Source organism: Apis laboriosa, unplaced genomic scaffold (genome assembly GCF_014066325.1).
Source record: "Apis laboriosa isolate Shangri-la unplaced genomic scaffold, ASM1406632v1 scaffold9_cov152, whole genome shotgun sequence".
NCBI classification, from domain to species: Eukaryota; Metazoa; Arthropoda; class Insecta; order Hymenoptera; family Apidae; genus Apis; species Apis laboriosa.
In genome coordinates this window covers 321,509-337,357 of record NW_025224966.1, presented here as the reverse complement: position 1 = coordinate 337,357, position 15,849 = coordinate 321,509, and the positions used below count along the sequence as shown (strand labels likewise).

General features: G+C 39.0%; 1 protein-coding gene across 11 annotated transcripts in view; it reads right to left on the bottom strand.

Moving 5' to 3' along the window:
* Window positions 1-15,849, bottom strand: part of LOC122719964 (protein turtle) — a 128,885-nt gene that overhangs the window by 54,062 nt on the left and 58,974 nt on the right. For all 11 annotated transcript variants that reach the window (XM_043946256.1, XM_043946252.1, XM_043946258.1 and 8 more), the window contains exon 2: window positions 2,135-2,184. The gene's annotated coding sequence lies outside the window, so the exon portion shown is untranslated. The remainder of the gene's footprint in view (window positions 1-2,134; window positions 2,185-15,849) is intronic.

The window sequence follows — 15,849 nt, the reverse complement described above, 5'->3', positions numbered from 1 at the left end:
AAAGAAAAAAACGTTGCGTTCATGCATATGCAAACATCATAAATTTATACACTCGTATCTTTGTTCAACCTGCGACTGTATCGTGAGAAAGAAAAAAAGAGGAAAATACAAAAAAGGAAAATGCGAGACGAAAGGAAAGGGGTTTGGGAAAAATCGAGGCCGAGTTGAAAAATGTTATTTAGTAACATTAACGTTCGAGGCCTTTTAAGCTTGATCGAACCAACAATTCTCAATACGATTTTCTGCTTCCTGTTTAATGAATTTCTTAGCTAACTTGAAATGATTTCAACGAATTAACGTATGAAACTTTTATATACTTTTAATATTTTATGTATCTTTACATATAAAAACAAAGAAAATTTGTCGGATATTGAAGTTGTTTCGCTCGATATTTTAACAACAATTAACAAGATGCATCCTCGGTTTGTCATAAAATGTTTCACGTCTTTCTTATTTCATTGAGAGCAAATCTTACGATAACGTGCTCTCACATTCACCGTCTATTATTCCTATTTTTCATCTTCTCTTACTATATATCTCTATTTTCCTTGTCTCTATCGTCAATCTTTTAACGAATCTCAATAACGAAAAATAGCGCTTACAAAATTGAAAAATTTTGAAAATAATATTTCTATCTCGCCACGACCGTCAGAACTAACGTCGAAAATGTAGTTCGATCATGGTCTAATTTTGGATAAAAAAATTCAAGCATTCGATAATATATTATTCCACGCTTTATAAGATCAAACATAAATGAATATCGTCGCCGTTCGAATTGCCGCATCGATCCAAGCGCACCATTCGAGCGCAAAGGTTAATGTAATAACATAATAATATATAAGTTCCTAACCTCTTTACGTATAATCTTATGGGGTGTAGAATAATATATAATAATTATATACTAATACATTGTATACACTGTATATTATACAATAGTATACTATGTATAGTATACTATACATTGTATATTAATACATATACAAATACAATTATATATACTAATATATTATTAAATGGCTAGATTTTTTATCTGGAATTAGACCGTGATCGCGAGTCGAACGACATCTTTGGCGTTAATCTGAGTTTGACTAATAGATAGAAATATTATTTTTAAAGTTTTCGAGATTTGTAAGCTTGGAATACGGTGATGAAATTAATTCAAGCGAGAAGATGAGTTTGATTTTTCGTCATTTGAATGACTTGAAAATTACTTTTATTCGTAAAGAAATTAACGATAGAGAAAGCAATGATGATGAGATGAAATAAAAGAGAAAAAAAGACGAAAAATAAAAATAATAAATAGTGAATATGAAAGCAATAGTTCAAGTGAAGATATCGTGGAAAACACAGAAAATTTCAAATGGATAATATGCACAGAATCGGAAGATATACAATTTGTACCCGGCGAAAAATCTGCAAGATCGCAAGTATCTTCGAATATAAATGAACCATTAGATCTTCTTTAAACTATTTCTTACCGATAAACTTATTCGTGAAATAGTGCGCGAAACAAATAATTATGCAATAAAAAAGTTAGAAGGAAAAGTACTATCGCTCTATTTGCCCTGACAAACCGAGGATGCATCTTGGTAATTGCTTCATAAAATATCACATAAAACAATATAAACTTTATAATATATATTATAATATTCAATAAATTTTCTTTCTTTATATGTAAATATATATAAAATATTAACCTTTTGCACTCCAACAGATTCTCGATCATTACTTGAGTTAATTCTGTAATTCCAGTGGTGATTACTGGAATTGATGCAGCAACTTGAACGGCGACAATATTTATATTTATGTTTGATTTTTTTAGAATATCGCTTCATAAATAGATTCCTAATCTCTTTATGTATAATTTTATGAGGTGCAGAATAATATATTGTTAAATGATTAAATTTTTTATCTCAAATTAAACCATGAGTCGAACATCTTCTGCATTAATCTGAGTTTGACAGTTGTAGCGATAGATACATAAAATATTAAAATATAAAAGTTTTACTAATTTGTGCGTGAAATTATTAAAAAATTAGCTGTAAGAAATTCGCGCGTATGGGAACGATAATAATTGTGTAATATAATTATTATTTTTTATTTTCGATCGTGATTATCTCAAGGGAAAACTTACCCCTCGAATGGGTCCTGCGCTCGGATGCAGGGACAGCGCCGGCTCGGGATCTGAAACAAGAAGCAACGACGGTTCGGTTGAGTTCAGTCGAGAATACGATGGCGAAGAAACTTTTGCAATTTACAGCGTGGAAAATTCCCCGTAAGAACGATCGCGTGTCCGCAACCGAGCCGTTTCGAGGTCGGCGGAAACGGCAGCCAAAGGGAGGACGTTGGCGCGCCCTTCGAGATGTTGCGCGTCCCCTGCCTAAGATGGCCGATTCTCTCGGGGTCATCGGATCGTTCGACTTGCGATCGATATCCAATCTTTCCACTTCGATCGAGTTTCTTCCCTTCTCCCTTCTCCACGAATCTGACTTTCAAATGTAGGCACGCTTTTATGTATATATATATATAAAACGCGTGACGAAAGTGGAACGGAATCGAAGCGAAATCGTCCTATTTATCGCGAGATGTCGCGTCGCCAATTCGAATCGGTCTCATTTCTATCGTTGATTGATTTCGTGGCAATCGAAGAAACGATTGCATAAGATATCATCAAAAAGGATGATGTCAAAGAGAGCATTATCGAAAATTCTTCGTTGAATCTATTCGAGGTTATCTGTTAAATCTCTTTCCCTCTATTAATCGTAGAATTGTTGGATGGAAAAATTTGGGTATCCTCGAAGTAGAGATTCCTGGAAAAACTGCCGAATACTAATTCTAGTTTCTCTCCCCTCCTCGTTCATCTCGCGAAAAGTGTCCGTGATGGGCCAACGATTGCAGCGAGTGCACTCGTCCTCGAGAACCGCGAAACGATTGGAAACGCGACGTTTGGAAAAACCAGGTCCGGTCGCGCTTCAATTTAATCGTTCCCGCCTCACTCGAGAAACTCTAGCGCGAATTCCTCCGCTCCCTTTTGTTCCTTTCGCATTCGAGCGTGCTATTCTCGCGTACGCTCCCAACCCATGGTGTTAAGCGGCGTAAAATGGGCGAAAACCCATTTCACAAATGGTACAATGGCAAATAGACCGTTCGTTCGATCGACCGTGACCGCGGTCGTTGACGAGGGATCGATAATTCGCGATATTTCGAAAAAAAAAAAAAATGCGACGAGGTTCGAGAAAATCGATGGTAAAAAAAGTCACAAGATCGAGGGAGGAAGGATAATGGAGCAATTCTAATTTTAGATAAATCCGTCAGCCTCTCCAGTACACGTAACTACGAACGTAACGCGCCGTGTCTCGAATACACGTCGGTCGCCTAATAATGCGCATCACCGGCTCTCGTGGCGCGTACGTTCGATGTGCGCGGTGTGAGGCTCGTGCACGAGCATCGAATTGCGCTCGCCGACAAATCGATGTCCCACCGGACGGTACCAGCTCGGTACCAACCGCCCTAGGCCACCACCATCCGAAGGATTTCGCTCCAACTCCGCTAATTCTCCCCCTCCTTTCCTCCGCGATCGTACCTCCTCCTCGCGAGACATTATCTCGTCCGTGGTTACGCGATAAATACGCGAAAAAAGAAAAAAAAAAAAATACAATCGAGTTGCGAAGTAGAGAAAATAATCGATACGGGTGATTTCTTCAACATTTTCCATGAAATTTCGCGGCATATTCGCGGCCGCTTATCTTGTTTGCGGATAGAAAGGTAATCCCGTGGACATCGATCCGGATCTGAATCGAATCGAAGGTCGAGAACGTTGGAAAAATTATTGGAGAGCGGAAGGAAGGAGAGGAAAAAGGGAGACGACGACTCGAATGAACGTTTCATTTGGACGGTTGACGTGGCCGGAAATGGGAAATGGAGCTCGAGGCCAACGAAGACCGGTGAAATGTAAATGAACGGCTGGCTACAACGCCGCTGCTACACCCTGCTCCTCTCCTAGTTCTCGAGTCGAGGATTTCGCGTGGCTATCGTGTGCGCGTCTCGCTGCTCGATCCATGTGGCACTGAGAAAAGTGCGACCACCGCGCAGCCGCGACGCGCAGTTCAGTGAAATAACCATGAAACTGCACCGGAACCCGTTACCCGACGTTATGTGGCGCGACGCGCATAAACCCACATCCCGTCCAATAATGCGCGCAGATTAATAAATATCTCCACCATTTATACCCGCTAATTTCGTTTATTAGCTTCCATCCTATATATCGAGATCGTAAAATTGGGCAGACGTCGATGCTTTACACGTTCCATCGTAATGAATATCCCTCCCCCTTCGCGTATCTATACGCGTCGTTTACGCGTGAAATACGTGGCGTGAAAAGGCGATTCGATGGCGATCGAATTATCGTCGGCTCGATGCCCGGCAAAAAAGATGATTCCTCGAAACTGGAAATTTAATTTCAAACTCGGCCGCGAGGAACTACTGCTATCGCCGGTCGATGGAATTTGTGGAAACAATTCGTCCTTTTCCCCCCTTTTGTATGATCGTAACACGTCATTCGTTCGCCTGTGATTCTTTTTTATCTCCATCCTTCTTTTTTTCTCTTTTACCGACGCGGCAACTTCTCTTCCTCGATCGATCCTGTAACACTCGTGTTCTCGCGAGTTCTCGCGCGTATGTGGTTAAAATATCTATCGCCAATTCACTTTCCACCCGATTAACGCATAGCTAGGATAACAAGCTTTATTAATCAGTCTAATGAAAAGCAAAGTTATCGAGGACGAAGTGGGGCGAGGGAAAGTGTGGCAACTGGAAGACACGGGACACGGATACGGACGCGATACCCGCGTTCTCTCTCTCTCTTTCTCTTTCTCTCTCTCTCTGAGTTGGCTGCAATTCGATTCGGAAGGGCTTCGTCGGTGGATTCCACGGAGACCGAGTTTGGAACGGGGAGAGGACGGAGGAAAGGAAAGAGAAAGAGTAGGATGGAGTGAACTGGCTCGACCACGAGTTTCCCTCCAACTCCCACAAATTCCACGGTATTAATTTATCTTCGTACCTTTAGTTTCCCCTATCCCTCCTTCTTTCGTCGATCGATGCGATGCGCTATTTCCCTCCCTCTCTCTCTTCCGTATACGTACGATAATAAAGGAATAATAAAGAATTCGAAAGATGAGGAATAAAATATTGAAATCGCATCTTCCGCATTTCTCTTTTCCACTCGGTCTCGACGTTTCGCCGCGCAAGGGTCTCGTAAATATTCCTTCGCGACCAATTTCCATTCGCGAGTACACTGCTCCCCTCTGATGCTCACCGCTTCTCTTTTCTTTTCTTTCGAGTGAACCAGACGCGGCCCCCCCTTTTCTCCTCCGCTCTCCCGCGCGGGGTGAAAGTGAGTAGTATCAAAAGGGGTTCGTACCTTTACCTTGGTCGCTCGAGTGTTTACCCGCGAACAATCGCAAGCGGATAATGCCGCGCGATTTTCACTGGAAAACGATTTGAGAAAGAGAGGGGGAAAAAGAAAAGGGGAAAAAAGGGATGGAAATTCGATCGATATCGGTGGGAAATTTTTCTCAAGCAACCACCATTTTTCTCCTCCTCCTCCTCCTCTCTCTCTCTCTCTCTCTCTTCGCGGCAATTTGTCAACCCGCTCGGAGAATTATTCCCCCCGTTCTCGATCCGACGTTGTCTATTTGCCTTTCCTTCCACCGCAAGTTACGGCTCCGTGTCTCGCGCGGTAAATACGTCATTTCGCATCCCCCTTCTTTTTTATTTAGCCAATTTTTGCGAGATTCGAGCGAGAACTTGGCCCGCCAATTATCACCTTGCAAATATTTTTTTCTCCTCCCGGCTTCGTCGCTCGAGCGAAACGACTTGGAATAAGCGACTTGGAAAAAGTAAAAAAAAGATAGAGAAGAAGCGGCGTTAACGAAGGGCCCGGTGGACGCGTCGGAACGCAAACATACCTCTCTCTCTCTCTCTCGAGGGAGGAAGGAGGAGGGTTTTTCGTCGACATCCGATTCATCGACGTGCTCGATTGTGCTCGACGAGTTGAATGCCTCGGATCGGGGAGAGACACGAGGAGATGAAGGGAGGATTACCGAGGTTTTCGAAAAAGAAGAAAAAAGTGGAAAGTGAATGGAAGGAAAGCACACGCGGCTATTTGCGGGTGTGAAGGGGTATCGCGATAATTTTCCAACGACGAAACTTTCCGTTTCACGGATTAAACGCTCTAATCTCTTTTCTTCGCCGCGAAAAATGGGATACGTCTCTCTAGGACTCGAACTCGAGTCGAGAAAAATTTCCATGCAAATGTAACTCCCTTTTACTCCGGGGTCCAGGGGAATGGTAAATGAATACTGGATGGAAAAATACTCGCTTTTCCCCACTTTTCTCCCTTTCTCGCGCCCTAACGTGGCCACAGATTCCATCTCAAATTTTCTTCGCGATGCGTCTCTCCCTCTTTAACTCTTTGTGTTCCAACTCGAGTTAATGCCGTAACTCGACTCTCCGCCATCATTTGGATCGATGAGGCAACTTGAACGGCGACGATATTTATTTACGTTTGATTTTTTTAGAATGTCGTTTCATAAATAGGTTCCTAAGGTCTTTGTATATAATCTTATAGAATAATGTATCGTTAAATAGATTTTTTATTTCGAATTGGATCGTGATCGCGAAACGAACGACATCTTAGTCTGAATTTGACTAACGATAAATAGAATATTATTTTATTATTAACGATAAATAGAAATATTATTTTCAAAGTTTTTGAGATTTGTAAGCGTGGAATACGGTGATGAAATTAGTTCAAGCGAGAAGATGAGTTTGATTTTTCGTCACTGAATGACTTGAAAATTACTTTTTTTATTATTATATTACTTTTTTACTATTTTATTATTATTTACTTTTATTATTACTTTTATTATTATAAAGAAATTAACGATAGAGAAAGCAATGATGAATATAGAGATGAAATAAGAGATGTAAGAAGAATAATAGATAGTGAATGTGAAAGCAATAGTTCAAGTGAAGATATTGTAATATGCACAGAATCGGAAGATATACAATTTGTACCGAAAAATCTGCAGGATTGCAAGTATCTTCGAATATAAATGAACCATTAGATTTTCTTTAAACTATTTCTTACCGATAAACTTATTCGTGAAATAGTGCGCAAAACAAATAATTATGCAATAAAAAAGTTAGAAGGAAAAGTACTATCGCTCTATTTGCCCTGACAAACCGAGGATGCATCTTGGTAATTGCTTCATAAAATATCACATAAAACAATATAAACTTTATAATATATATTATAATATTCAATAAATTTTCTTTCTTTATATGTAAATATATATAAAATATTAACCTTTTGCACTCCAACAGATTCTCGATCATTACTTGAGTTAATTCTGTAATTCCAGTGGTGATTACTGGAATTGATGCAGCAACTTGAACGGCGACAATATTTATATTTATGTTTGATTTTTTTTAGAATATCGCTTTATAAATAGATTCCTAATCTCTTTATGTAAAATTTTATGAGGTGCAGAATAATATATTGTTAAATGACTAAATTTTTTATCTCAAATTAGACCGTGAGTCGAACATCTTCTGCATTAATCTGAGTTTGACACGCGTCGAGTTGTAGCAATAGATACATAAAATATTAAAATATAAAAGTTTTACTAATTTGTGCGTGAAATTATGCAATAAAAAAGTTAGAAGGAAAAGTACTATCGCTCTATTTGCCCTGACAAACCGAGGATGCATCTTGGTAATTCATAAAATATCACATACAACAATAATAATATAGACTTTAATATTCAATAAATTTTGTTTCTTTATATGTAAATATATATAAAATATTAACCCTCTGCGTTTCAATGGTGACTCTCCGGCACCATGAAAAGCGACGATATTTATTTACGTTTGATTTTTTTAGAATATCGTTTCATAAATAGATTCCTAATTTCTTTATGTATATAATTTTATGTAGAATAATATATTAAGTTAAATGACTAAATTAACTAAATTTTTTATCTCAAATTAAACCGTGAGTCGAACATCTTCGGCATTAGTCTGAGTTTGACAGTCGTGGCAATAGATACATAAAATAATAAAATATATAAATATATATAAATATATATAATATAACATATAAATATATAAAATGTATAACATAAAATATAAATATATAATATATTTTACGCGTTAATTCGTAAGAAATTTCACCAAACGCACCAAACTCACGAATACTGGAATTGCTTCGACCAAAACAGGCCTGGAGTGCAAACAATTAACATCGTAATAAATATCGCGCAAACACTCTGAATCGAATCAATCGCGCCAAATTTCGAAAATTTCCCGATTTCGAAAACCATTTATTCGCATCCATAATATGAAAAAATGGATTATTTATCCTAAACTATCCTCTCTCCCCTCTTCGTTGAGATTTACATTTTCCCCCCTCCCCTTCCCTCGTTCGATAATCCCGAGTTCTAATCGGAGCGGAGTCGATTTAGTCGATTTCGTCGATTCGAAACACGTTCGCGGATAAAGATCGTATCCGATGATAGGAGAGGAGGAATGGACGGGTAGATAAGGAAAGGAGAAAGATTGGCGTGTCGTGGTTTCGCGCGTTTCCTTCCCCGTATCTGTTAACGAGGTGAAAAGAAAGGAAGGGGAGAAGAAGGAGTGGGTCGATGCTAGCCGTGCGGCTACCTTGCCTTCTTAATTACCAAGGCTTCAGTAGACCCGTTTCGGTGAACATCTCCGCTCCGACGCCCAGGACACGCTTCCGTTCACTTTTCGAGCAGGAAGGAAGAAGGCACGCGTTTTCTCCCCACCACTCCTTACGAGAGAAGTAGAGAGAGAGAGAGAGAGAGAGAGAGAGAGAGAGAGAGAGAGAGAGAGAGAGAGAGCCGCGACGCGTGAAACGATCCATTCATCCGCCGTGAAATACGTGGACGGTGAAATTATCTCGACGTTATTAACGCGTCATGTATGAATGGTGGTACGTGTTGGGGGCGGCGTTATTATCCATCCCCGGTGGCGAATAAATGTCCGGGAAAATTTTAAAGCCGCGCGATCGCCGCCAGAGTTTCCAATTTTCCAACGCCCGAGAATCTAAGTTTGATTCGCCGAGGGAATCCGAAAACTAATCCCGCGAAAACTCGTCCGCTTTGTTTCTAGTTTCGCGACTCGATACTCCCGCTTCTGTCAGATGATACCGACCGAGCGGTTTCGGGACGAAACGAGTGATCGTCGTCGGCGCTTTCCGCCCGTCGAGAGATCAGAAATGGTCGCAGGTTCGAAGGAAAAGGGGAGTGGAAAAGAATTGGGAGAATTTGTCGACTTTTATCGACATTAACTAATTAGATTTTACGGACATTGACTATGTTGACTTTTTTCACTGAAATCCGTGTTTCTTTGACGGGATGTTAAAAGGAAATTTTTTTGTAAATTGTTTATATAAAATCTATATAATAGATTTTTATTTACCGTTGTTTTCAATACGTTTTTTACACGTAAACTTATATCTTGGATGTATACTTTTCGCATACGTGCTTATTAGATTTAATAATAAATATAGTTAGACTCTGAATTGAAGCTAGAATTTTTTCACTGTCCAATTCTTTAGCTAATTGAAAGAGAAAATTCTTTCGAATTTTGTTTACTCCAGTGGTCTTTTTGTATAATAATCCAGACATTGATGGCTATCAAATCTAAAAAGAATTGTAAAATACACGAAGGGCAGCATCTTTTATTTCACTTTCGCTTTCGATATTTGAAATAAATAATAATAATTCTTTTTCTTTTAAGGTATGTATTGCGATAATTTTCATTCCCACTGTCATCAAAATTTTCAATTTCGTTTATATTGTCAAATTCTTCCTCGCTTTTGCGTAATTCGTTTATCAGAATCCGATCCAGATTGGTCTTCATTTATGCTGGTTATTCTTTTTTATCAATTCCATGTTTTTTGAAGACTTGCCCATAATAATATAAACGTAAAAAAATATATTTTCTTGGATAGGTTTTGAAAATATCTTGAAAAATTCAAATCTTCTTACGAAAATAAATTTTTGCTAAGTTTCCAAATAGCATTATTTCTTTTTTTTACAAAACGTACTGTTGAAATTATCTCTCACGTAAATCTATTTGTTTTATATAAAATAATAAGACAGATTCACTTACAAAAATTATTTTTTTTCTTTGCAAAATTCAGCGCTGAAGGGATTATTTGTTATCATATCACAATTATAAACAACTCATTTGATTATGTATTTATTGCTAAACAGTCATTTTCTCGGTGTTACTTTTTCTTATTTATTGTTATTTCATTTTTGTTATTTCGCAATAATTGATCTGTATAAATTAATCCAAATTGATTTTTGTAAAAATAGATATGTAACATCTAGAAATAATAAAATATAAGAGAAAACGAATAGAAATATATATTTACTGTATTATATCATTAAAAACCAATATATAATGTTTAAAGAATAATATTTGCATATTCAGAATTTTTAATTAATTCCATAAAATCGAAATTGACGGGTTCCGTAAATCTTGTTAATCCTTTGCGCTCCAACGATGACTGTCAGCCACCACTCGATTTGATACAATTTGATTCGAATGGCGACAATGTTTACTTATGTTCGATTTTTTTAAAATATCGCTTCGTGAATAAGTTGCTAAGCTCTTTACGTATAATCTTGAGGTCTCTATGAGGTATAGAATATTGTCGAATCACGGGTCGGACGACATCTTAGTTAGTTTGACAATCGTGGCGATGGAAATATTATTTTCAAAATTTTTGTAAGCATGGAATACGATAATGGAATTAGTTCAAGTGACTTTGAATAATGAAATTACTTTTATTCGTAAAGGGATTATCGATAGAGAAAGCAACGAAGATGGAGACGAAGGAAGAGGTATAGGAAGGCGAAAAATAAGAATAATAGAACGTGTAAGCAATAGCTGAAGTGAAGATATCGCAGAAGACACGGAAAATTCCAAATGGATAACGTGCACAGAATCGCGAAGAATACAATTTACTCGGCGAAAAATCTGCAGAACCGCAAGTATCTTCGAATATAAATGAACCAGATTAGATTTTTTTAAATTATTTTCAACTTATTGAAAATAATACGCGAAACAAATAATTATATAATAAAAAAGTTAGAAAAGTACTACTTTGATAATTGCTTCATAAAATATCACACACAAAACAATATAGATTTTAATATTCAATAAGTTATGTTTCTATATGTACAAAAATACGTAAAATATTAAAATATAAAAATTTTACGCATTAATTTGCGTGAAATCATTTTAAGTTAGCTGTAAGAAAACATCGAACGCACCGAACGTGCGAGTCCGAATCGTTTAGAGTTGGACCGAACGAAAAAGAGGGCGCAAAGGGTTAATTATCCCTTCTTCCTCCTCTCAGGCATTCGCTCTCGAAAATGAGAAATGCTTTTCGTTGTACAGTTTACGACGACACCGATAATAATTCCGGTGTAACGACCGCTACTTTTATCCGATAATTAAGGCCATCGAGGGATTTGGCTTATGTTCCGTGGAGAACTATTCCTCGAATCCGCGTCCCAGCGGAACGGGCCGACGTGGGACAGATCTCTTTGAACAAGCACATCGTAAAATAACCTCCGGATGAGATATGAGTCGTACAAGGAGGAATAATTTTCTTTAAAATATTCGAACGAGAATAATTAATTAAGATACGAAGGAGGAGAAACTGCTTTTCTTTTTTTGTACTTTTTGAAAAAGAGAAGGAAGGAAGAGAGAAAAAGTGTCGGGCGTAATCGAAGCGCGAACGATCGTATCGATCGAGCGGAGGCATTTACGAGACATTTCGGAGGGATAAACTGAAGGGATCTGAGAGGATCTCCGGTCTATCTCGAGCGCGGGCTGCTTTAATCGCGCTCGTTTTCCACGGAAACGGAGAATAAAAGGGCGGCACGCGGCCCAACTTATCGTCGCTTTCGCTTCAAAGTTTTTCCACTCGTTGTTCCGTCTCTATCGCTCCGCGACTTTGGATAACGGCGGCCCGGTCCAAGTTGGTCCGAAGGTACGAGAGCGGAAGGTGTAGCTCTCGCGTCTCGAGAATGCTCGATCCAGGAAAACCGGGTTTTCGAGCAACGAGAAGAGTACCCACCGCTGTTGGAGGAGCGAGACCTTTATCGGTGAAAAGTTTGGCGAAACCAGCTGCGAGATATTCCTATCGTAATCGCAATAATTCTCGCCCCTGACTCCACCAATTTTCGCGATATTTTTCTTCTTTTTGTCACGCGTCCAAAATTCTTCTCTCTCAAAATGGATAAGTAGATATCGTTTCTTTAGCTAGACGATTAAGAATCCGAACGAGTTCGAATTGGACCAATTGAGATTTGAAAAGGTAAATTATTAATAAATTTGACGCGAGTATATTTTAACCGATCTCGACGATCGGATGAAAAATATATAAATATACAAACTTTTTTTTAGATAGATGATTAAGAACAAGTTTGAACTTAATTCGAGATTTGAAAAGATAAATTATTAATAAATTTGACACGATTATTTTAACCGATCTCGAATAGGCGATCGGGTGAAAAAAATATAAATATACAAACATTTTTTTAGGTAGATGATTAGGAACAAGTTTGAATTCGATTTATTGAGATTTGAAAAGGTAAATTATTAATAAATTTGACGCGAGTATATTTTAACCGATCTCGACGATCGGATGAAAAATATATAAATATACAAATATTTTTTTAGGTAGATGACCAAAAACAAGTTTGAACTTAATTCGAGATTTGAAAAGATAAATTATTAATAAATTTGACACGATTATTTTAACCGATCTCGAATAGGCGATCGGGTGAAAAAAATATAAATATACAAACATTTTTTTAGGTAGATCATTAAGAACAAGTTTGAATTCGATCTATTGAGATTTGAAAAGGTAAATTATTAATAAATTTGTCGAGTATTTTAACCGATTTCTAATAGGCGATCGGTTGAAAAAAATAAATCTATAAACATCGTTTCTTTAGTTAAACGATTAAAAATCTGAACGAGTTCGAATTGGATGAATTGAAATTTGAAAAGATAAATTTGACGCGAATATATTTTAACCGATCTCGACGATCGGATGAAAAATATATAAATATACAAACGTTTCTTTAGCTAGATGATCAAGAACAAGTTTGAATTCGACCAATTGAGATTTGAAAAGGTAAATTATTAATAAATTTGACACAATTATTTTAACCGATCTCGAATAGGCGATCGGGTGAAAAAAATATAAATATACAAACGTTTCTTTAGCTAGACGATCAAGAACAAGTTTGAATTGGACCAATTGAGATTTAAAAAGGTAAATTATTAATAAATTTGACACGATTATTTTAATCGATCTCGAATAGACGATCGGATGAAAAACATATAAATATACAAACGTTTCTTTAGCTAGACGATTAAGAACAAGTTCTGGACGAATTGAAAATTTGATAAATTAATAAATCTAATTATTTTAACCGATCTCGATCGGGTGAAATACATGATCGATTGCAAAGATCTCGAGGAAGCGATAAATAATCAGTTTCCGCGGAGGAGCATTATCAGTAATAACGGATTCTATTCATAGCGTGGCACCAGCCGGAATTATTAATAGCGACAACCGAGATCAATCTCGCTCGCAGTTATACAAACCAGCCGGCCGATCTTCGATACACCTGCCGCGCCCCATATCGCGCAGCTGATACGTTTTCGATGCGTTTTCAACGAACGACGAAACGGCCGAGAGATATCGTTGCTGCGTTCCAATAACCGCCGAGATAATACCAACGATAACCTCCAAGTACGTTAATCTAGTTTCCTCTGCCTCTGCCAGTTTATCCCCAGAATTCCCTAGATCCCCTCCGTTCCCATTATTCCCATTTCGCTCGCATTAAAACAATCTCGCGCCCCGCACGGAATCGCGTTAAATATAACAGATAATCGTTACGGACGTCTGGTTAAATTAAATAACAAACCGTGCAACTCTCTCTCCGTTATATTCGTCGCGATCGATCGCCGCTTATTCGAAATTTCGCCACGATTATATTCTCGGCCTCGTGTTAATCGCGAGTTTCCCAATTTTCTCTAATCGGAACTTGCATTAAGTAAATTAAACGTACGCGGATAATATATATATATATATTCACGCGAGTGAGAAAGTGAAAGAAATCTTAGATAGTTTCTCGCACGAATCGAGTTGTTATTACGTTGTTGCGCAAAGGTAAGCGTAAGCGCCTTTGACCCCTCCGCCTATCTTTAATATCGAGTCAACTCGAGCGTGTGTACATACTCGTAGTAGCTTGGTTTCGTCGTGCGAAAAACGGCGCAGGAATTCGGCGGCGCCCGTTGATCGAACGCTGCGCGGCCGATAACTCGACTCGATATTATCGGTCGATAAAGTCGCGGTGTTGGAGACTCGCGAGTGGGGGAAATTTATATCGCGGCCGACCACGGGCGACGGCTTCCATTCCGAGTTCAAGTTTGCCCGACACTCGCGCGCCTAAGCTGGATATTTACTTTCCCCGATTAGATTTCCCGATGGGATTACAAAGCCGTCCAATTCGAATCCCCCCTTGTAGTCGCCCTATCCACGTGTAAATTAAGCGAGTGAACCCCGTCACGTTTCGGGATATCCTTAATTATTCGCCCATCGGAGATAACCGAGGCCAAGTCGATCTTCCAACCTCCCTTCCAACCTTCGATTTCGCGATCCCGAGACGACGATTGTTCGCCGCAGACACGGACCAAAGACACGTGTACGAGATTACGAGAAAATATCGCTCGACTTTTCGCTAAACTCGTATTATTTCAAGAACGAAACTGCTACTACTACTATTACCAGAAGAGAAGTTTTTCCAAACTTTTCCGCTTCTTTTCATCTCCGCGAATCCCTCCGAGGGATCGTTGCTCGCTTCTTCCCGTAATTAGATAACTTTTGACCCGGCTAACGAACGTGTCTCGCCATTTTAAATCCCGAAACAAAATTTGAATCGCGCTCTTCTACATTTCTAATTCCAATTAAATTTACACGTCGATTTCCACACGATTGATCGCAGAGATAATTGCGCGATTCCTTCCTTTCCAAATCCAGACTTTCGTCACCTGGAACGCGAAAAAACGCGGAGGTTGTGTCGGGTCACGGGATCGATAGGAACGAAAGCCGTGAAAGAAGGCTGCGAGGAAGAAAAGAAGGAAGGAAGGAAGGAAGGAAGGAAGGGTCGGTGTTAACCGATCGAGTTACGTAACGGCACTCGATGCATCGAGTTTGCCTGACGCTCGGTCCCTGGGCTTTTCGCCCGGCGTCGGAGCCGGTGCCAGCCGAGTCAGCGGAAAAAATTCAATTTTTAATTAATACACCGATACACCCGCTTCTGGGCGACGAGGCGAGGCGAGGCAGAGCGATTTCGTTGTAATTACGTAATTCAGCCTCCGTCGTTTCACGAAATCCGTTTCTTTAACGTTCGCACCTCGCTTCTTCCTCCTTTCTTTCGTCGATATATCTTCTTCTATTCTCGATTTTCAACCGTGTCATCCAGGTAATTTTTGCGGATGATCACCTGTGGGATTCGAGTTTCGAGTCTTATCTCGGTTCGAGGACGATTCTTTTCAACGGAGACGTTGTTCTGGAGAAAAGGAGAAAAGGAGGAAGAGGGGAATGATCGCGGTTGAAAAATGTTTCCCTGGAAGGAGAGAGAGAGGGAGAGAGAGAGGGGGAGAGAGAGAGGGAGAGAGAGAGGGGGAGAGAGAGAGAGAGAGAGAGAGAGAGAGAGAGAGAGA